Source organism: Pristis pectinata, chromosome 3 (assembly GCF_009764475.1).
Source record: "Pristis pectinata isolate sPriPec2 chromosome 3, sPriPec2.1.pri, whole genome shotgun sequence".
Classification (NCBI taxonomy): Eukaryota; Metazoa; Chordata; class Chondrichthyes; order Rhinopristiformes; family Pristidae; genus Pristis; species Pristis pectinata.
Window position 1 is genome coordinate 87,357,584 of NC_067407.1, and position 22,357 is coordinate 87,379,940.

The following is a 22,357-nucleotide window of genomic DNA, read 5'->3' on the forward strand; positions in this document are numbered from 1 at the left end:
GCAGTGTGATTCATAGAAATCAGAACTGCACTGAAGGAGGTTTGTTAAACTTATTGATTGATCCAGATAAGCACTGATAATACTGCAGTTAGATATCTGAAAAGTGTGTATCTGCAGTTTAGTTATTTTAGCAATTAACATCAGTAGATGACCCTGACTGAAAGAGGTCGAGCAAATCAGAAAATTGCAAAAACTATTCCTATCACGCAAGGAACATATTTATACATCTGCTGATGAAAGATGTGGGATCATTTTCCGAACACATGCACAAACGTTAGCTTTTGGTATCTTGTTAATTCTGCATTAAAAAAAATAGCCCTGATTATTTAATCAAATTAGGTAGCATGGTAACGTAATCATTAGCTTAACGCTATTACAGTGCCGGCGATCGGGGTTCAATTCCCGCCTCTGTAAGGAGTTTGTACGTTTTCCTCATAACTGTGGGTTTTCTCCCACATTCCAAAGACGTACAGGTAGTAGGTTGACATGGGTGTAATTGGGTGACGTGGGCTCGTTGGGCTGGAAGGGCCTGTTACCGTGCTGTATAAATAAAGTTTTAAAATTTTCAAAGAGTAACAAGGCAGTATACAAATGCAAGTTCTGTCTTTTTAAGGGGAAAAGGACTGGATTGCTTCTTGATTTTATTTCCATATTTACCGTGCTCCAACGAGAGCTAGAAGTAGTCTTCATATTCTTCACCATGGCTCCCATTAATGTGGTTTTCTACTTGATCAGCTGATTCAGTTTGAAAGTGAAAGGCATTATTTGCCTGGAAATTCCAGTTCCGTCATTAGAACTACTTGATATGGGAGCAGTAATGGAATTGAATTTCAGGGTACCACAAGTGAACGCTACTATGTGGTATGTTTAGCGGTATGGGACAGAAATAATTTTCTAGGTGATAAATATTGGATCACTCTCCCTTTACCTGACAACTTTTAAAGAACCATTGCCTATCCACCGCTGCCCGTTCAGCAGAGGAAGTGGCAGATAGCTACCAGTTCTTTGCAATCCTATGCTTTAGTGGAGAACATTCCTGTGTTATTTTTTCATTCCCACTACTTGCACCCGCATTCAATCTGCTTGGGAACATTTGCTCAGGTGTGAAATAGCAAATTGTTTATCTGTGCCTATTTAGATCCCGCCAATAGCAATTCTGCCATCTAGTTCTCCAAAACACAAAGTGTCACATCTTGGTGAACATAGTGGAAGCCCATGATTCCAACAGGCTCCCTGACATTTCTATATATCTACTTCAATTACAATGGTATGTGATCTATCATATTTCTTTCAACAGGTAAAAGAGATTGTTACTCAACAGACCAAGGAGTGGTCAGAAATGTTAAATGTGCATTGTGCAGAAGAACAGGAGCTAAGGGATCTTCACTTGAGCCAGCAATGTGATTTGTTAAAGAAACTGCTCATTAGTATGCATGAGCAACAAAGTCAGCATCTCAAACTTATTCATGATAGGTATGTATCAAGTTTAAAGCATCTAGGCAGAGGCATTATTATGATTGCACTCCAATCCTTGGAAGCTTGCTGCTGAACTATCTGAATTCTTTACCCAAAATTAGTAGTGGCAGCAACAACCAGAAGCACCTCCCAGTTAAGATACTGTAATATCCTGGCGTGGACATCATCAATCACATTGTCCATCATTGTCGTGATGTACTTATTTGGAATAAGTATCTGGTGTTAATACAGGTGGTGTAATAGGTGTTAGTCTGTTGGTTAATTGAGATGATGGTGCTAAGGGGAACAGTGACATCAGGGAAAAGTCTTGCTTCAGCTTGCTGTTTTAAGTTCATTGCAAGACCATCAAAGTGAGAATGCAATAAAATTGGTGATTATAATCACAATAGCTTTGAATAATGTTAAAATGGTGCTTCATAGAGTAATGCATGGTACAAATATATCCTTATATTGGATAAGAAGGATAGTCTTCTGTAACCTAAAGAGTTATAATTTCATCTCCACTCATCAATAAATCAAAATCAATTAAGTTTACAATGTAGAAAGCATCCCGTTCTATCCGTTGCCATGTGTTTAGACATTGATCATTCTATCCATAAGTTACTACTTTCCTCAGCCTTGCTACTTTGTTCATGTTCTTACAGCTAGATACTAAACAATAATTATATACTAATATGGCTTTGTCTCAAGATGTGGCCAGTATGAGCAAAGCACCAGCCCCAGTTGTTCTGAGGTATGAGTTTGCCATGTGTGGCCTAATTTCGACTCTCTGGGAATGGAGCTGGGGAAATATTAAAATAGAGTAACTCCATTTCCTGGTGATTTGCAATTTTTGCTGGTTTTGCCACGCATAGGGTCCAATTGGAATTGAAGTACGTACTTGCTGCAGGCACCTTTTAAGAACAATTTTGATACTGTTAGTATCCACCACTTCCTGCACCACTTGAAGGCCTTTGGATCATCTCCAGCTACCCAACTGAAGATTTTGCATGCATTGACCAATAGGATTCAAATGCCCAGCCTCCAACAAATGCTCACATGTGGAAGGTGACTCACAGTTAAAATAGGCCCAAGATCGTGGGACTTGGGTCACTTGAGGGCCAACTCTGATAAGGGCAGCACATTTACTTATCTGAAAGGCAGTAATGAAATGGCTGGAGTTTTAACAACAGGGTAAAAGTTTGTGTGGGTGGTTTTATTTGGTAAAACTGCACAAATTATTAGACCTATTGAATCCAGTTTCAAACTTGCTTTGAATGTAGCAGTAAATCAGAAAAGCCATAATTCCAAGCAAAATTACCGTTGCAGAGAAAATTTTTGAATGAACACAAATCATAAAGATGTAATGAGATGTAGATGCGAATTTCCCCTTGCTATTAAAAATCAAAATATCATAAAATTTCATGGCACAGAAGAAGATCACTCTGTCCATTGTATCCAAGTCTAAATCTGATTTCTTATTGTTGACATTAGACCAATAGGTTATAGTCCTTCAAGTGCATGTGCAAGAACCTTTGAAATTTTATGAGGACTTCTGCCCTTCCATTCTGTCAGGCAGTGTTCCACACTCCCATCACCCTCTGGTTAAGAAGAACATTTCTCCTCAATTCCCTTCTAATTCTTCAATGAGTTACTTGAAATCCAAGAACCCTACCCCTGTTATTAACTCCTCTTTAAGGAAAATGTGTTTTTCCTATCCATTCTGTCCAGGCCCACATTGATATGAAACCTTATGAAACAAGGAACAAAATTACATTAATAGCATAATCTGGAAATTACCTGTAATTGTATAATGCCGATAGTTCTCATAGAAATGCATTAGAAGGAGCTGTTGTACACACTGTTAAAGTTATGAGTTTGTTCATATTCCTAAATTTCACTATATTAGATGCTATTCTAAACAGCTACCAACATCCACAGTAATCTAACCCGTATTCTAAAGAGATGTTTGTCATCCAATTCACCACAGTAAAATTGTATTAATCATTGCAGAAGAAAAGGTATCATTATCTGTTGAATTAGATAAAATTATCTTTGATCTTTTGTATAATTGTGTCTTAATCATTGGTATTTGGGACTTGTATGAGGGAGCAGTCAGGTAGCATTTCTTTGTTCGGGACCAGTTTGGATATTGAGCATTAAGGGATTTGTTATTCAATGTGGAATATTTTGGTGTTCCTGAGATAGCAGATTTGATAAATATGCTAAAAGTGACTCTACCAAGCAAATCAGCAAAGATGAAAATTATCTTCACAAGAATCCATAAACCAGGCATAATGCCAAACCTGCTAAGTATCATATACCAAATTGCAATAGAATATAGCTATTAACAATGCATGATTAATTTCATTTTGTCTGAATTGAGATTATTCTTACCTGTGCCTGCAGTTTTTCTATACTGAGCACAGTTTAAATCCCAGGAGATTCAGAAATAACTGGTCATGAAGTTCTAAAATTAGGTGGCACTTTGATCTTTTAATTGTATTCAATATGATCTTAAACATCCTTTGATATTAATTAAATAGTTTTAGAATATATAACCTGCTTAATTTTCAACAAATTAGTTATAAGTTGTTCAGCATTAAATTTCCATTTTCCAGTGAGACACCATATTATTAAGAACATTCTAAGCCAAACATGCATCAACAGAAATGATAAGACAGGTCCTCTCCAGCTTACAAATGCCCGACTTATGTACAGCCCATACATTACAAACGAGCATTTAGGAGATTGGCGGGATGGATTTGCCAGCTGCTGTGGGGCTGCAGGCATCTTCTGCTGTGTGGATTGCAGCTTCATTTCTGACTTAAGAACCATTCAAATTATGAACAGTTCTCAGGATCGAAACCATGTCATAATCTTGGGGGGGGGAGGGGAGGTGGATCCTGTATAGTTATGGGTCTATGGAGCTGCATGGGCCAGGAGCTGCTGCCAGCACTGAGCTACCTGTGTTGCCACAGATCTGCTTAGTAAGTACCCAGTTACATTCTATAGCTATGCCAGAGTCAACTGGTACTAATTGTCATTTCGCTCCTAAATGGAGAGGCCCTGTGGAGTGACTGGGCCTTGAGCAACATGGGTCTTTTCAAGGGTGGGCCAGAATAAGCCCCACCCACAAGTAGTTGGAAAGGAAAGTTAACACTAAGCAGTGCCCCAGCTCGGTCAGGTGTCAAGGACTCTGAATGTTTCAGAAAGTCGCTGACATATTGAGTTTCTTTTATAAAGTACAGAAAATCAACGAAGCAATAAAAACTTTAAATTATGACAAACTAAAACATGTAAAACACTAAAATAAGTTAAAATCAATTAATTAAAAGCAAACACAATTTTAGTAACTATTTAGCTTTGTCCTCAAAGGCATTCTTCTCCATTGAGATGAACGGACTATCGGTTCCTTCGGCATGTTAATCTTATGCTAGTTCAGAGGGTCAATTTCCAAGTTTATGTCTCCTCTCTGCACTCCAAGCGGAGTCCAACATTAGATTAGAATCATCAAAACCCCATCAAGAGGCAGACAACAAGTTCAGGATTTCTGTGCTCACTGGGGAATCCCAAACTTAGTGACACTTACACTCACTGCCAGTTCAGTACACAACTATCAGCATTTCCAGCCAAATCCAGTAGTGTATTTCATGATGGCAATTTAATACAGATACATTTATATAGGGTTTTATCTTCTTTGACTTGAGCCATGCCCATAATACTCACCTGGGCCATAAGCAGAAGTCTATGCCAAAATTTTTTTACACTCAATGGAAACATAATAATTTACTTCCTATTTTAAAGTGTTCAAACTTTAAAAACTTAAAACTGTAACAAATGTTAATCTCTAGAAAATACTTTCATTTTAAATAAATATTTTTCAAAATAAATTTTCCAATTAGTGCAGTCTGCACGTAAGCTGCATTGGGCAGAAGGTTATTTTGGGCCACATTGGCCAGCACTTGTCCAGCTTCCAACACTTACCACCTGTGGTGCCCACCCACTTGCATTTTTTGTGAACAAATGAATTAGGAGAAGAAATGGGCCACTTGGGCCCTCAAGTCTGTTTTGCTGTTCAGTGAAAACATGGCTGATCTGATCTGATTTCAGCTCTACATTCCCCCTCCCTGGTAACTTTTCATCTCCTTACTTAACAAAATTCATCTCCTCCGCCTCAAAAATACTCAATGACCACCCTTTGAGGAAGAGCTCCAAATACTCCTGACTGAGAGAAAAATAATTGTCTTGCCTCTGTTTTAAAAATAAGCAAACTTTATTTTTAAACAGTGTCCCCTAGTTCTAAACTTCCCACAAGATGAAACATCCATTTCGCAACTACCCGGTCAAGGACTCAAGATTTTGTCTGCTTCAACCAAATCATCTCTCACTCTTCTGAACTCCAGTAAATACAAGGCAAACCCATCTAGCCTTTAGTCATTAGACAATCTACCTATCCCAAGTATCCTTAAATGCATTGGAAGACCAATACAATACTGCAGTTGTGATCTCACTAATATCCTATTTAATTGAAACATAACTTCCCTATCTTTTTAATTCAATTCTTCTAGCAATAACCAATATCATTCTGTTAGCTCCCCTAACCATTTGGTGTACCTGCACTGTTACCTTTTGTGAATCATGTACTTGATTCCTCTGTGTCCCAGAGCTTTGCAGTCTCTCAACATTTAGATTCTACATTCCTTTTATATTTTTCATACCACAGAAACATAGAACAATGGACAGTTTCACGTTTTCCCGTATTATGCTACATTTACCAGATCTTTGGCCACTTACTTAGCCTACCTATATCCCTTTGTAGTCTTGTACATCCTCTTGACAATTTACTTTCCTACCTAACTTTGTGACATCAGAAAATTTAGCATCCATATCTTCGGTGCTTTCATCCAAGTCCTTTACATAAATTGTATAAAGTTGGGGTCCCAGTATCAAAGGCAGTGGCATGCCACTCATTACATTTTGCCATTCTTATTAAATCTGCAGATTTCTTCAGCAGATCATATGCTTAACAGCCACATACCAATTTGCTCCTCTCATACAAATACCAGTTTTATATATATTATTTTGAGCATTTGGGAACACCACCTCTTGCTAGGTTTCCATATCACAAATATGTTGGCACTTTTTCACCATCACTGGGACATAATTTTGGATTTTCAATTTTACAGCATTGCAGGATTGCCCTGGCCGGAAGGACTGTTGTAGTTCAATAACACAAGGGTAATTTAATGGATAGTTGATGGTTGATGCAAATGAGGTGTCAGGGGTGAGGGGAATGGGGGAGGTGGCTGAAGGCCTGTTTCTGTGCTGTGTCTCTCCATGATAATTTAGGGCTAACCTTGCCATTGGTGCTCATATTGTGTGAAAGAACAAGCATAGGTATTACCAGCCAGTTTGTAATTATAAAATGACACAGATAAAGCTTTGTTGTATCTTCACAAAGTGAAATAATTATTTCCATTACTGATTCCCTACATAAAAGTATGGAGTTTAGGGTACATGTAGCTTTATCTGATCAAAATGGACAGGTAGATCATGCAAATTTAACAGCATGTCTAAAAGGTTCGTGTTTCACAGTTGTGTTATGTGCAAACAGCATGGGATATGATGGTGATTTGCAAAACACTATTCAATCTCCAAGCTTCCAGTCACCTATGGATTTAATTTTCCCATCCATCCCTCTTTGGCCTCCTACACTATTCCAGTGAAGTTCAATCTAGCCTCCAGGAATAATACAGCATCTTTCAACTAAGCACATTATAGCTGTTTGAATTCAGCTTGAATGCAACTTGAGTTCAACAGTTTCAGATGATTATTCTGCAATTCTCATTTACCCCTCTTGTCATTGATGAAAAAAAGCAACATGCTGCAATTGCGAGTAATCTGAACCCTAGGCAGAAAAGGCTGGAAATTATCAGCAGCTCAGTCAGCATCCAGGCAAAGAAAAATGGGGTGTACACCTTATTTTGTCAGGTATTGAGCAAGTACAGAGGGAGAGAATGTGGTAAGGGAGAGTCGGTGATATGGAACAAAAGACAGATTAAAAGACAAACCAAATGATACTAAAAAAAAATGTGTGGCAAGGAAAGAGACAAAGGATGGTCCAGAGAAGTTTTAAACAGCAGAAGCATTATGAGCACCTACAATCAGAATTAAATAGCATTTGTTTTAGCAGCATCATTTGTTAAACTTAGTACTGAGACTGGAAGGCTATAATTGGTTATTAGTTTATTATTTTCACATGTACTGAGATAGTGAAAAGCTCTTGTCGCATGCCATCCAGAAAGAGCTTTCCATACATAAGTACAGCGACGCCATACAAAAGGGAAAAACAACAGAAAGCAGAACATAGTGCAGTGCAGGTAGACAAATAAAGTGCAAGTGCCATGATGAGGTACATTGAGAGATCAAGAGTTAATCTTTATCATATTAGAGGTCCGTACAAGAGGTCCTTGAGCCTGGTGGTACATACCTCAATGAGGTAGGTCGACGAGAGATATAAGTAGTGTTCCTCGAGCTTTTGTTGAGTTTCATTGGAACTGTGTCGGAGTCCGAAGGACAGAGAGGTCAGATTGGGAGTGGAAAATTAAAATGGCAAGTGATTGGATGGATCACATTTATGGACTAAATGAAGTTGTTCTGCAAAGAAATCAACCAATGTGAGTTTGGTCTCCTAATGTATTAGTTACACATCAGGACTAATGCATCCTATTGATTTATTCTCTGTTTATGTCAAAGACACAGCAAAGAAATGCGTGCTAATCAAGCCAAGAGTTCCATGGAGAACAGCAAAGCCATAAGCCATGATAAAAGCATCAAGAATAAAGCTGAAAGGGAAAGGTAAGTTGATCTTCTGTGGTAAACATAATCAAAAAATTCTATCGAAGACTTTTCAAAAGAAGAATATGCTTTACTGCTGTGTGGCCTGATTTTCCTGATGAATAAGCAGGTTTTAAATTTATTTTCCCATGTTATTTCTCATATTTTCTTACAACATAGTAGGAAACCAAGATACCATTTGGTCCAACAAGACGATGCCAACTATAAGAGCAACCCCATCAATCCCAACCCCTTGCTTATTTCCCAGTAACCTATTCTCTCCCATATGACCATCAACCCCATTCTGATTCCCCTATCACCCACCTACACTAGGGGTAATTTGTAATAACCAATTAACTTGACAATCACCCGTTTTTGGATTGCTGGAGTAAAGTGGAGCTCCTGGGAAAACCCACATGGACACAGGGAGAATCTGCAAACTCCACACAGACAGCATCAGGGGTCAGGAGCAAACACTGCTCCCTGAAATTGTGAAGAAGCAGCACTACCTGCTGCGGCACTATGTCACCATTGATGAGTGTAAGATTTAAATTTAGTCTGAAAGTGTGTTTTCATTGATGCTATATACTGTGAGGTATCTAAGCTGAGATGTTTCACAAAGCAACAAGATCCAGTAAGGTCTTTACGTCTGAAAAATCAAGCAGTCATCAGTTAGAAGATTTTATGAATTGTTTTCATTACTTTTTTTTTTACTATACACTGTTTCATAGTGGGCAGTTGCTGTCAAAAATTGCACCGAAATTCCATCCAAAAATTTTCAATGCTTTCTTTTTTCAGGCGAGTCAGGGAACTGAACAGCAGCAACACTAAAAAGTTCCTGGAGGAAAGGAAACGGGTATGCCACTGTGTATAATTGTATTTATTTAATACCATTGGCTGTAGAGGCTCGGTGATGTTCATTCAAAACAGAGATCAATAGATTTTTGGATATTAAGGGAATCGAGGGATTTAAGGATAGGGTAGGAAAATTGGTCTGAGGTAGAAGGTCTGCCATCATCTTGATGAATGTCAGAGCAGTCTCAAAGGGGTGCATGGTACTCCTGTCCCCGTTTCCTATGTTAATTTTTAAATTGTATTTTAGCAATAATTTACATTTGCTAGAATGGTACCTTGCCCATGCAAATTGCCCCAGCAGGAAAAGTTGGCTGGAGCTTTGACACACAAACATTTGACACAATTCTTTCATTCTTTGTGAAGTTGAGGAAGTTGGTTGGGTGAAATTAAATTCTGAAGATAATGCCAATCTGAAATAAAAGCAGGTAATCATCATGCTGGGTAGATGTTTCCCCAGATGAATACTTTAAATAGAGGAGTAAAATAAGTTATAAGGTATACAGGGAGAAAGAAGACCATGGCCTGAAATTAGGTGGAAGTTGGGAAATTATTAAATGACAGAAGTGGTGATGGTGCCAAGATAAATAAAAACTGAAATAAAGAAATTTAGAGAAACCAAGAGAGTCTGGGACCTGCAGCAGAATGGGAAGGAAACAGGGAATATCATACATGGCAAAGAAGGCCCCAGTGTCCTCAAAGGGTGGCAGTAGGAAAGGTAAGGCAACTGGATACAGGGCAACGAAGCTGGTCTTTGGTATTGATATAGAACCAGCTGGATCAGATCAGACTCCCATTATGGTACCCTTTGTGTATTACCACATAAATAAATTCCCTTGCCAAGGAGCACATACATCTTTAAGTGCTCCCTGTCCCATCCACAATCTCACAAATTCCCCAATTTCTGGTACTCCCATTATTAGTACCCTCTGACTGATGGAAACATGACTAAGTTGCAAAAGTGGAGACCCTAGGGACCTGCTGAGTTCCTCCAGCATTTTGTGTGCTTTGTAAGTTCCTAAAGTCATTGTTATGACCGAAGGGCCATCGGGATCAATTAGATGTGCTTATTTGAAACTTTCCTCCAGGTTTCCATGTTATTTCTGGCCTCAATTGTCTCAATACTCTGTTGTCTGACCTCTTATCTTCTACCCTCTGTTCCTCAATCTGTTGTTGGTTACCTTCTGGCTCACAATGCATCTTGTTCAACCATCGCCCTTGTGTTCACTGACTGACACTGGCTCTCAGCCCAGCCTAGCCCAGAAAATTTGAAGTTCACCATGGTCTTTCACATCTCCAATTTTAAGAAGTCCTTTAGTCCCACAAAGTTCCCATGTTCCTCCAAATCTGGCCCCCTGTGCATCATCAATATCCTTTACTTATTCCTTAGCAGCCATTCATTTGGTGTTCCAGCTGCTTGGAATACCATCACCAAATTCTCCATTTCTCTTCTCTAAAAGACACTCCTTAAAATTTACCTCTTTGAGATGGCTGTTTCTTTTATTATTCATGGAATGATGATGTTGCTGGCAAAGCTTGAATTTATTGTACATTCATAACCGCCCCTGAGCTGAGGGGACATCTCAGATTGAGCATCTGGACTGGATAAGGATGGCAAACGTCCTTCCCTGAAGGACCATTAGTGAGCCAGATGTGTGTATACAACTGCCCAGTTTTGTAGTAACCATTACATAGACTAGCATTTTGTAAAAATTCCAGAATGGTTAGTTGGTGTTCAATAACACTTCCATGAAATGCTTTTTGACAATTTATTGTATTAAAGGCACTAAATAAACACTTGGTGTTGTTTGGGGAGGCACGTTCCTCAAATTTACATTGACTTCCGTTGGAAAATCAAAAAAAAAGTCAGAATTGTTAAGGTGGGAGAGGGCAAATTGAAGTATCGATGAGAAGCTCAGTGTTGTACTCATCAACAGAAGAAAGATAATTGCCCAGTCCTTATTTGGACTCCCCATGGCAGAGGTGGAGGCATTGTGAATGTTGATTATGATATGTGCGATCGGATTAAACATTAGTAAATTAGTTTCTGAACTGAGATTGAATGCTTGGGGCAGTAATATGGGAGATGGAATTGTTGGAGCATCCATTGTTTTTCATGCTATGTCTGTCTGGTGCCCAGCTGATGGTCTAGGAAGGAAACTGCTCTTTATCTATCTATCAAATGGCTTGGAATTGTTTCAATCAGATGGAATCTTCATTCTTCAGCACAGTCATAATTAAGATATTTTCAATGTATTAAGTGTTCCAATAAACAGAAGTTAATCTGGTCATAAATCATTCTTGTTTAACGTTACTGCTGTTTATTTAACCATTTCAGAAACAATTGCCAGTCAATTTTATATATTTAGAACAACAGTCAGTTGCTGGTATTTTTCTGCTCATTGATGTTATTAAAATAGTCCCCATGAATATAAATCCGTTTCCTCTACTTTATATTGCCAGAGCATTCTTAGTAACAAAACCAATTCAAGAGGTCTGATGCAGAAGGTCTTAGCAATAGACTTCAGATAGGTGTTATTCATTTATGCGTCAGCAAAATATAATCTACAGCCAATAGTGTCTTACGTTCAATAAACCTGCAGCATTTTCATCTTTTCAGCTTGCAATAAAGCAAACCAAGGAAATGGACCAATTAAAAAAAGCTCAGCTTGAACAACTTGAAGGCTTGGAGAGACAAAATGATCAGGTAGTGGTACTAAATGTTAAATGTATGTAAAATTAGATTGCGTTACCATGATAAGGAAAACAAAAGGATTACCTTCCTTAACCAACATTTAGTACTTTTCTGCGAGCTAATGTGATCAATGATCTAAGATTCATATTTACCAATTCTCAGTCAATGATGAAAAGGTATTCAGTCATGAAAATACTGTACATGCCAAACAATTAGACATAGCTCGACGTTGAGTGGATTGTTACACAAAGAGTTATTTATTCTGTGAGTCTTATTTCTCTTTCGTATGTCAAAAACACAAAAGATGAACAACACAAAAACAGGATTGTAATTTAATTACTGGCTCATTATAGAAGCTTTGCGCTGGGACATGTGACACCTTTGTTCTTTGATGCACCGAAACAAAAGGATTCACCTAGAAAGCACAGTGTGAATTCCTAAGTGTAATCTTTTCCCTTAGCATTGTATAGAGAATCAATGCAAGTTATCATTTAAGGTTGATGTAACATGAAGTTCAAGTGCACTTCTTTAAAAAAATAAGTATCTTGTGTATGAAGCTGCTTGAGTATGGTATTTCCTCATAGTTCTCATAACATTTATAATTAGCATTTGAACAGTTTGTCCCCATTTGAAAGCTGCATGTCAAGCTTTAATATAAAAAAAACAGTATTGAACAGAAGGAAGATAATACCACTTGTAAGAGCATACTGTGTGCTATGAACACAATAGCTTAGTGCATATTTTTCCTTCGAAATGAAAAAGTAATTTGTTGGTATTCACAAACCAAATATTTGTCACAGGTCACTAAAATATTTGAATAAATTTTAAGTAGGGAAGACATCTTCAAAAATTAAATTTTCAGGCAAACGCCTCAAGATTCTTTTGTTTTAATATTTCATGATATAATTTCATAGTTTTGCATTTAGGAAAAAAAAGTTAATACATTTGTAATGAGGTGCAATGAAGCCACTGTTTTAGTAATTCTTATGGATATTTATCATTACAGCTACAAATACTTTCAACTAGCTGAATACAATCGAGAGCCACTGTAGAATTATGCATAAAATTATGTGCAGGGATTCATGGAAATTTATGGCCCAGAAGGTGGCCATTGGGCACATCATATCCATGCAGGCAAAAATGTCGTTTAGTCACTCCCACTCCTTAGCTCAGTATGTGGCCTTCAGGTTATAGCTCTTCAAATTTTATGCCTTCTAAACAAAATTGTCAACCAGTTACATTTGGGAATCTCCGGACACATTCCTGTCTGCTCTTACTATTCTGCTATTATCTTGTTTGCCCTCTCCTAGTGCATTACATCACACCTCTCTGGATCAAATTCCATTTGCTATTTTTCCGCCCATCTGACCACTTCATTGATATCTTCTGCAGCCTGGAACTTTTGTCCTGGCTAATACTTACTCTGCCAATCCAGGTGCCTCTGGCAATTTTCTTAATAATTGTCCCTAAATTTAAGTCCAAGTCATTAAAGTATGCCATGATAGTAAAGGACCTCCAGTCACCGTAACTCCTATTGACTATTATCCTTTCCTTTCTTCCATTGAGCCAATTTCTAATACAACTTGCTATTTTCCTTTGAATTGGCTTTCACTTTCCTTATCCACCTTCCATGTGTAACTTTGTCAAACGCTTGCCAAAATCCATGAACACCTCGTCAAAGCTGGTATCAACCCTCCTTGTTACGTGCTCAAAAAGTTCATTCAGCACAGTCAAGTCACAACTTTCCTTTAGCTAACCCATCATGACAGTCCTTGATTAACTTTTCTAATTGACGTTTTCCACTGGTGCTCAGATTTTTTCCAATAACTTTGCCACCACTGATGTAAGGCCATCTAGCTGGGTCTATCAATTCCTCACGTTTTAATCAATTGGCACAAAATTAGCAATCTTCTATTTCTCCAGCACCACATCTTTAGCCAAAATAGAATGGAAATTGGTAGTCATATCCTGTGCTATTTCCTTCCCTGCTTCTTGTAATATCTTGGGATACATCTTGTTCATGCCTAGAAATTTATTAACAATTATAAAGCAAAATCCCTTAATATCCCCTCTCTCTATGTCTATCATTTAAATATTTCATATTCTTCCTTATTAATATCAATACCTGCATCGTCACAGAAGATTGGCACAAAGAACTCATTTAGAACCATACACGTTTCTTCTATCGCTATGAGGAGCTACCATTTTGGCCCCTAATAGAAACTTCTTGATCTTTTATTATCCTATTTCCCTTCTTATAAAATATCTTAGATTTAATTTGATTTTTTACCTGAAAATGCTTGTTCGTGCGCCCTGGTTGACTTCTTAATTTATCATTTAATTTCACTCTTGTACCTTCTATACTTCTCTAGGCTTTGGAAGTTTTTCACAGTGCTGCCAGTCCCTCACCCCAAGAAAACATGAGGAGGTACATTTTCCTCTTTGCCTGGACAATAATATGGCTGAGGGGAGATTGTCACCTATTGTTGATCGAGTTGATTTAAAGGAAGTTAAATTCCTGAAGAATTCTGCAATGTCTGGGCATTTTAATCTGTCAGATTATAGTCTGGTCATTGAAGAAAGAAAAATTACCCCATGGAGTTTACAGGTCCTTATGCAGGAAGATGCACTTGCTGAACTTGCATTTATGAAAAAGAAGATATTTGTATTTATTAAACTATAGTCCAGGCGTTTTAAATACATTTTATTTCAAATTGGCACAATCATTAAATCGGGCCCACACTTAATTCACTGCATCATGAGTTGAATTGTACAGAGCAGGAATATACTAGGTTCAATCTCCAGTCTAAACTGAGCTCACAGATCACTGTAGTTTCCCTTACTATCCACATGTTAGGAAGTGGAAGAAATAGGAAACCAGCCAGTGTTTCTCCTCCTGGCTGCTATGCTGTAGAGGTGTAAGAGCAGGACAAGGGCTGATCCATAATGGTCTCAGTTATTTAGCATGGCAACACCACCAGAAAGGCACAGGTGCAGGGAATGGATGGTTGAGCTAGGGAATGGAGAGTTGTTTATTGAACTTCAGCCTCGCATGGAATCACAGCCTTGAGGGATGGAAAGAGAGAGAAAAAACTAAGAATAGATAAAGTAAGGAGAGAGTCCTGCCCAAACACCAGTGAGTTCTTCGAAAAAAAATCAAAGAACAAGGCAATATGTATCCATGCCCAGAATGAATAGAAACATAACTGCTTAGAAATTCATCCTATTCACTAGCACTAATAGTCGTGTCAGTACGTTGTGCACAATCTCTGGAGTCAATGGAAAGAATTTCTGAAGGAGAGTGCAACACACCATTACAATTCTACAGTGCATTTAGTGCTATCAATGGGATGAATTTTAATCCCCTGCATCACATTCACACTGGGAATTAGTGCCTGAATTTGCTGCTGTGGTCATTTGCCAATGTTGAACTGCAAAGCAACAGCAAATAAATGTCCACCAAGACAGCAAATTCATCAGACTACTGTGTCTATCATGGCACCTCACTCCCAGCAAACAGTTTGCAGTCATGCATAGATCTCTGTAAAAAGGCCACTGATCCTCATTAGAGGAGCCACAATAAAAGAAGCCGGAGATTCAGAAGCATCCCAAGTTAGACATTTCCAAATGTTATAGTCTTCAAAAAATTTGATTTATTATTAGGATGCTTCTTGTCTTGTGCCTTTATAACATACACACAGAGGCCAAAAGTAATTTCTGCTTATTGTGTGATGCAAAACTTCTCAAATCTATTTACCTTCATCAGTATTTCAAACATTTTCTCCTAAAAATGCTTTGGAGGAGCAATATTCTATTTCTCATCAGTTTAGTGGTAGGAGCTCATTTCTGTTCCTCAAACTGCAAACTTACTGTGTGGAGATATGTTGCTTAATCATCAGCACAATTCATCTGTGAGTTTCAACTGATCTTGGCAACACACAGATACTTTTAACATCCCTTCTTAGCCTTCACCTGTATAATTTTCTTTTGTTGTCCATTCATTGTTCATCATTCATAGCATCTTATACAATAGATTAACCATCATCTTTATGAATTATTTGTTACTCCACCAGTGAATGTTTAGTAAGAATGTTTATAATCCAAAATATCATATTAAATTTATTGTTTTTACCATTAGAGTTCAAATGTAAAGTGCATTTAAAAACATGTTAATGAACAGTGGCATTTCATTTTGTATACATTTTTGATTTGTAATCACTATTATTTTTGTACAAACAGCTGCTGAAATCATGTCATGCAGGGTCTGGCATTCAAGGTAGGACTGTTCTTAATTACCAAACAACAATCAAATCTGCTGTTTAATTTTGACAGTACTTCATATACAGATAGAGATGATCACACATTGATTAAAATTGGGTTTTACATCCAATGATGTGAAATTTGAAGGTTTTGGTGCAAAGAGAGAACAGTTATCCATGGAGTTTTTCCATTCTGGACTTGAGATGTTATCAGTAATTCATCACTTTGTGAGCACAATTCAGAGTTAGTAGGCTATTAAGGATACCCAGGGGCAAGATCCACAATCCTGCCTTGTTATGTTTACTTGGCCATCTCTTGAGAAGAGTTAATACGGATAAAATGAAAGATCGACATTTTAAGTCTAACTTTGGTTAGTAAATGGGTAATTCTCAGAATAATACAGCTGAGCTGCATTATTGCATTAAAATGCATAATTGCTGTCTAAAGTAACCATATTTTTACCAAAAACACATTGGTTACCTTTTGCATTGGCTATGGTATTGACCAAATGGGACTTTATGATTCAGTAACGGTGGTTCATTATCAACTCATCCCTGGCTGCAAACATTTATTTCAATGGAACACAAATTTTCAAGAAGGTTCACAAGAAATGGGTTATGCAATTTGCCAAAACACTATCCGGGTGGGAAGTTTATAATTCGTCTTTTAGATTTCAAATAGAATTGAAGATTGAATTTAATATGTAAATACAATTCATTACAAATTTGCCAAAATGGGACGGCACAATGGCACAGCTCTTATAGCTACTGCCTCACAGCCCCTGTGACCTGGGTTCAATCCTGATGTCTAGAGCTGTCTGCATGAAATTTGCATGTTCTGCCTGTGACTGTGTGGGTTTCCTCCAGGTGCTCCGGTTTCCTCCCAAATCCCAAAAATGTGTGGGTTGGTAGGTTAACTGGTGACTGAAACTTACCCCTGGTATGTGGGTAAGTGGGAGAATAAAATGGGTACATGATCGTTGTCACAGGGTCAGTGAGTAGAAGGGCCTGTTTCCATTCTGTTTCTCTCTCTGAACTCAATTAGGCCAGAACTAGCTGGGAAACTCCAGCAGTTGAGCACATAATTGTTGGTGTTTGCAGAAGGCTTTTAATAAGACCACACGTCGAAGACATTGGATTTTCAGATGCCTTCACTGAGGTCCCACATAGGAGGCTGGGCAATAAGGTTAGAGCCCAAGAGGCTGTGAGCATTCTACTGACACAGACTGAGAATTGGTTATTGGACAGATCTTTCTCAGGTTGGCAGGCTGTGAGTAGTGGGGTACCACAGGGATTGGTGCTTGAGCCTCAGCTGAACACAATCTCCATCAACAATTTGGCTGAGGGGCGTTTAGTTATGATACAAAACTAGGTGGGATTGAGAGTAGGGAAGAGGATATAAAGAGGCTTCAATGGGATGAAGACAAGCTGATTGAATGGCCATAACGTGGAAAAATAAAAAAAATCTACCTTGGTGCACAAAACACAAATGCCAAACATTTTATTAAATGATGGAAAGATTGGGTAATGTTGATGTTCAAAGATTTCTATGTGTCCTTGTATACAAGTTAGTGAAAACCACATGCGGGCAGATCAAGTGATTAGAAGGACAGATGGCATGTCGGCCCTTATAACAAGGGGATTTGAGTAGAGGTGTAAAAATGCCTTACTGCATTTATAGAGGGCCTTGATGAGACTGTATCTGGAGTATTGTGTACAGTTTTGATCTCCTGAGCTGAAAAAGGATACACTTGCCACTTGAGAAAAGCAGCAAAGATCCATTATATGAGGAAACTTTGAGTAGACTCTGCTTGTAAAAGACTTTGTTGAAACCTTTCAATGCAAGGCGGGCTGGATTTCAGTGAAGTAGACCATTTAGGACTGATGTTAGGAGAAATGTCTTCACATGGAGGGGGTTCAGTCCTTGGAATTCTCTACCGCAGAAAGCTGTGTTCAGAACCGAGACTGATAGATGTCTGGATATTAAGGGAATCGAGAGATACGGGAATAGTGCAGGAGAATGGGGTTTAGGTGGAAGATAAGACATGATCTTAATGAATGGCTGAGGAGGCTCAAGGAGCCAGATTACCTTTTTTTTAATATACTTCTATGTTGTCATTTATTGATCCCCTCCAGTCATTTCAATGGGAAAACAAAACTGCCAAGAAAGTTCACAACAAATGGATTATGCACTCTACCAGAATACTTTCAAGGCAGGAAGATTACAATTCAAGTAGATTTCAAGATTACATTTAAAAAGAAAATTAAATTCATCCAAGTTTGCCAGAACTAATTGAACTGTGGGCATTTCTTAGCAGAAATACCATCAGATTTGGATTTCCACAGCAACTTGCTAACTGCTCTTTGCTCGCAGTCAGTTCCCTGGCAGCAAAGAGCAGTGCACTGGATTGGAGTCCACCAGCAGAATGCAACTTGCTACATTTCTCCAGCACTTATGCTGGGGAGTCTGCCCACTTCAACCTGGGCAGGTTGGACCTAAAGTAAAAACAGGAAATGCTGGAAAACTCAGCAAATAAGGCAGTATCTGTGAATAGAGAAATAGCCAACATTTCCAGTCTGAAACTCTTTATCAGAACTTAGAAAGAGAGAGGTTAGATCTGGTCCAGGAACCACAAGTCTATTCAAATGGATAGATAGAAATGAATGCAAGTGACCCAGGTAACAATCATGTAACTTAAATCTTAACTGAGTTTACTTAGAAGTTTTTATGTGCTTACTAGTGTTTTAATTTTTAAAATCTTTAAAATTGTAAAGATTTTTAAAAATTCTTTCATTGACTTGTTAGATTGCTTTTAAATGTTTCTGATATTGGGTTATAGAGTTTGCACTCTGCCAATGGGCTCTATTGCCGCATGGTCAGGAATGTTTAGAAACTTTTGAAAATCCTTGACAGGTCTGACCATTGACTAAGCCTGTGAGCAAGACTTTGCTAGCTGTCAAGACTTTGCTAGCTGTCAACACTTTCCCGGCCTTTTGCATGGTCAGGGCTTATCTGGCCTGCCCAGGTAATGGCGCTAAGTGACGCAAGGCCCTGTCAACATATACAGGTCCTCGCTATTTCAGATCAGGGACAGCTTTGTGCAACAAGTCATGACCTAGTGATGAAGTAGCTGAAAATGGTCAATAGGACAATGAAAATGGCACCAGGAAAATACTATGAGGTGCTTTTGCAGTGATGTCCTAAAGCTCAGATGATTGACACCTCAGAAGGAGCCATCAATAGTACTATTGTAAGGAACTTGTTTTCCAGGGATCTGCTCACCAGTGCCCAGTTTGGGATTTGACAGCACCACTCAGCTCCAGACCTTGCACAGCCTTAGGTTCAAACTACAACCTAGATGTGTTTTCTTTGATGCCATTTTTACCAAGTTTTGATCAAGTTTTACCAGGACTCCTTGTAGGCACACTTGGTCGAAAGCTGCCTGAATGTTAAAGACTAACTTGCACCTCAACTCTGCAATTCAGCTCATTGCTTCACATTTGGACCCAAGGCTGTAATAGGTCTGGAGCCGAGTGATCCTGGCAAACCACAACTGTACACCAGCGTGCAGGTCATTTGTAAGTATGGCACTCTTGGCAATGCTTTGCTGATGATTGAAAGTTGACTGATTTGACAGTAATTAGACAGATTGGATGTGTACTTTTTTTTTATGAACAGGACCTAACTAGGAATGTTTCCTCACTCGTGTAGATATCAATGTTGCAACTGTACTGGAACAACTTAGCAGGTCTTCACTACCACAGCTAGGATGTGTCTGGTCACATAGCCTTTGCTGTATTCACTGCAGTCAGCCATTTCTTGATGTACTTTCCTGATATGTTTCTTGAGGAGGTGGAGGAATCAGATACAATCTCTACATTTAAGAGGCATTTTGATAGAAATTTAAATAGGCAAGATGTGGAAGGATACAGACTTAATGCAGGCAAATGGAATTAGTGTGGATGGGCAGAAAGGTCAGCATGGGCGTGGTGGGCTGAAGGGCCCCACTTCTGTGCTGTATAACTCTGAGGCTTTATAAGGTGGATTGAATAGGCTGAAGTGTGGTTTCTGTGATTTCATATTTCCATATGGCATAGGAGGAGGCCATTTCACCTTATCGAGCCTATGTTGGCTCACAGAGCAATTCCATTCCTCCACCAATTCTCCCTGTAACCTATTCTCCCCCCATCCCCATCAACTTACCTGAGATTTTACCAGTCACTTACACACTACGGGCAACTTAGTGTGGATAACGGTCAAGTTATCCTACCACCCACACGTCTTTGGGATGTGGGAGGAAACTGGAGCACCCAAAGGAAACCCATGCGGTCACAGGGAGAATGTGCAAACACCACACAGGCAGCACTGGAGATCAGGATTGAACCCAGGTCACTGGAGCTACTAGTTGTGCCACTGTGCTGTGAGGGAACTCATCTCAGGAGCAAGCCAAGATGGATCGTCTGCTTGACACTTCTAGCTGGATATGACTTCAAATGTTTCAATCTTGTCAGCAATCAGTGCTGGGTCCCACTGTCACTGAGGATGGAGGATTTACTTCAAGCTGCCCTTATCCCCTAGCTGCTTAATTGTCCACCAGCCATCATACTAGATGTGGCAAAACTACAGAGTGATTTGATCCATTTAGGGATTGCTCATCTCTCTTTTGTTTTTGCTGTTTACCATGCATTTTAGTGGCAATTCTGTTTTCTTGTCCATTTTGTCATTTGAAGAGGTGAATGAAAGGATGTGTTAATGTTTTGCAAGGTCACTGGGAGACTTTAAACTGCAGCATCATTACTAATTGAATGTGGCTGCTTCCTTGACAATTGTCATTGTACACTGCCTTCTAAGGTAGTCCACTAGAAAAGAATCATTTGAAAGAGCAAGGAACTTGTGAGGATGTTGTAATGTCTTCACAGATGCATTGAAACATAGTATATAAATATATCCAAATACATAATAGTTTAATGGCTTGGCAGCACATTTAAAATGTTGAGACATTAAGCTACTTTACGCTGTCTGTGAAATTGTTAGGTCACAAGCCTTTTGCTAGCTACCTCCTTCCTGTGGCAGTGTGTACTCCATCATCAAGAGGTACAACAGACACCAGGCAACAGCTCTAAGCAAAATGTAGGTAGCAATAGCTTCCACTGTACAGGGCTTCCTTCAACTCTGTCAGCCATGGAGCCGTGTAGAGAATCCTTCTCAAAATTGTTTGCCCTCAGAATTTTATCTATGAAACAGTGTACTCACTGATTATCTCATCCTGCTTCTGGCTACTTAACCAAAGCTTACTACTTCCAACTCTTCCTAGCACAATTGGATTAAAGTAATTTTCTGGTTTCTGCACAACATTTCTGGCTGTATGATACTTTAAGATTTGTCAACATGTCATTGTTTCCATCCCATTTTCAGTCAGGAATGTTGCTTTTTATGTTCTCATATCACAGTGTTTTGCATTCTCACAAAACATTATCTTCTCCTTCAGCCTACAGGATATTGTTTGCATTCTTTTAAGACAAATGGTTCTCAAGCTTGATCATTTTGTCAAGGTTCCCATTTTGGCCAGTTAAGGCAGTTCTGTCCAATAGGCACATGGCTAAACTTGGTTTATACAGTTGTCCGGTGGTAATTCAACACTAATATACATCACAGCAGCAGCTTACTATGCCATGCATTTTCATGAATACACATGGAAGAATCCTTGGACAAATCAGATTCCATGTGGGTGGTTTAATCTGCGAGTTTAAAGTCTCAACACGTAAATAATCTATGCATGCTATCTAGCGCTTACATAAATCCCAAGGGGAATAGTTTATCTTTTGTTCCCAGTCCATTCATAAAAACACTGCAGAAAATTCTCAAAAGTATTCTCTTAGGTCTGGCACCTTTGAGACAACCATGCACAAAAAGAGAACACAGATACAAGAAAGCCTTTGCAGCCATCATTTCATTATTGCAGTAGTATCAGTTTATGCAAACTCAAATCCAAGTGTTTGATAACTTTGTCAACCTAGACTGGAGCAGATGGGGTAGGGTAGTGCCCACTCACAGCCAAGGACGTAGGGATGTGAATGATGCAAAAGATATTCTCTGCTCAACCAGCATTGCAGTCAGCATGAGCCATACTACACCCTCACTATAAAACACTTATACAGATGACCCATCCAGCCATTGCATTAGTAATCCTTGTAGTGTGAGCAAGGCAGTCAACAAAGGAACTGTCTTCAAAACTGGTGGCCTTGCTCCCTCAAT

At 38.8% G+C, this 22,357-nt stretch overlaps 1 protein-coding gene and 1 long non-coding RNA gene across 13 annotated transcripts in view; one reads left to right on the forward strand and one right to left on the reverse strand.

The window, feature by feature from the left end:
- LOC127567769 (1-phosphatidylinositol 4,5-bisphosphate phosphodiesterase beta-4) overlaps window positions 1-22,357 on the forward strand; it is a 473,077-nt gene that overhangs the window by 362,595 nt on the left and 88,125 nt on the right. The gene's annotated exons all lie outside the window — the stretch shown is intronic.
- The window catches only part of LOC127567772 (uncharacterized), a 113,185-nt gene continuing 105,623 nt past the window's right edge, over window positions 14,796-22,357 (reverse strand). Inside the window, exon 7 of the long non-coding RNA XR_007955944.1 lies at window positions 14,796-14,907. This is a non-coding gene — a long non-coding RNA (uncharacterized LOC127567772). The remainder of the gene's footprint in view (window positions 14,908-22,357) is intronic.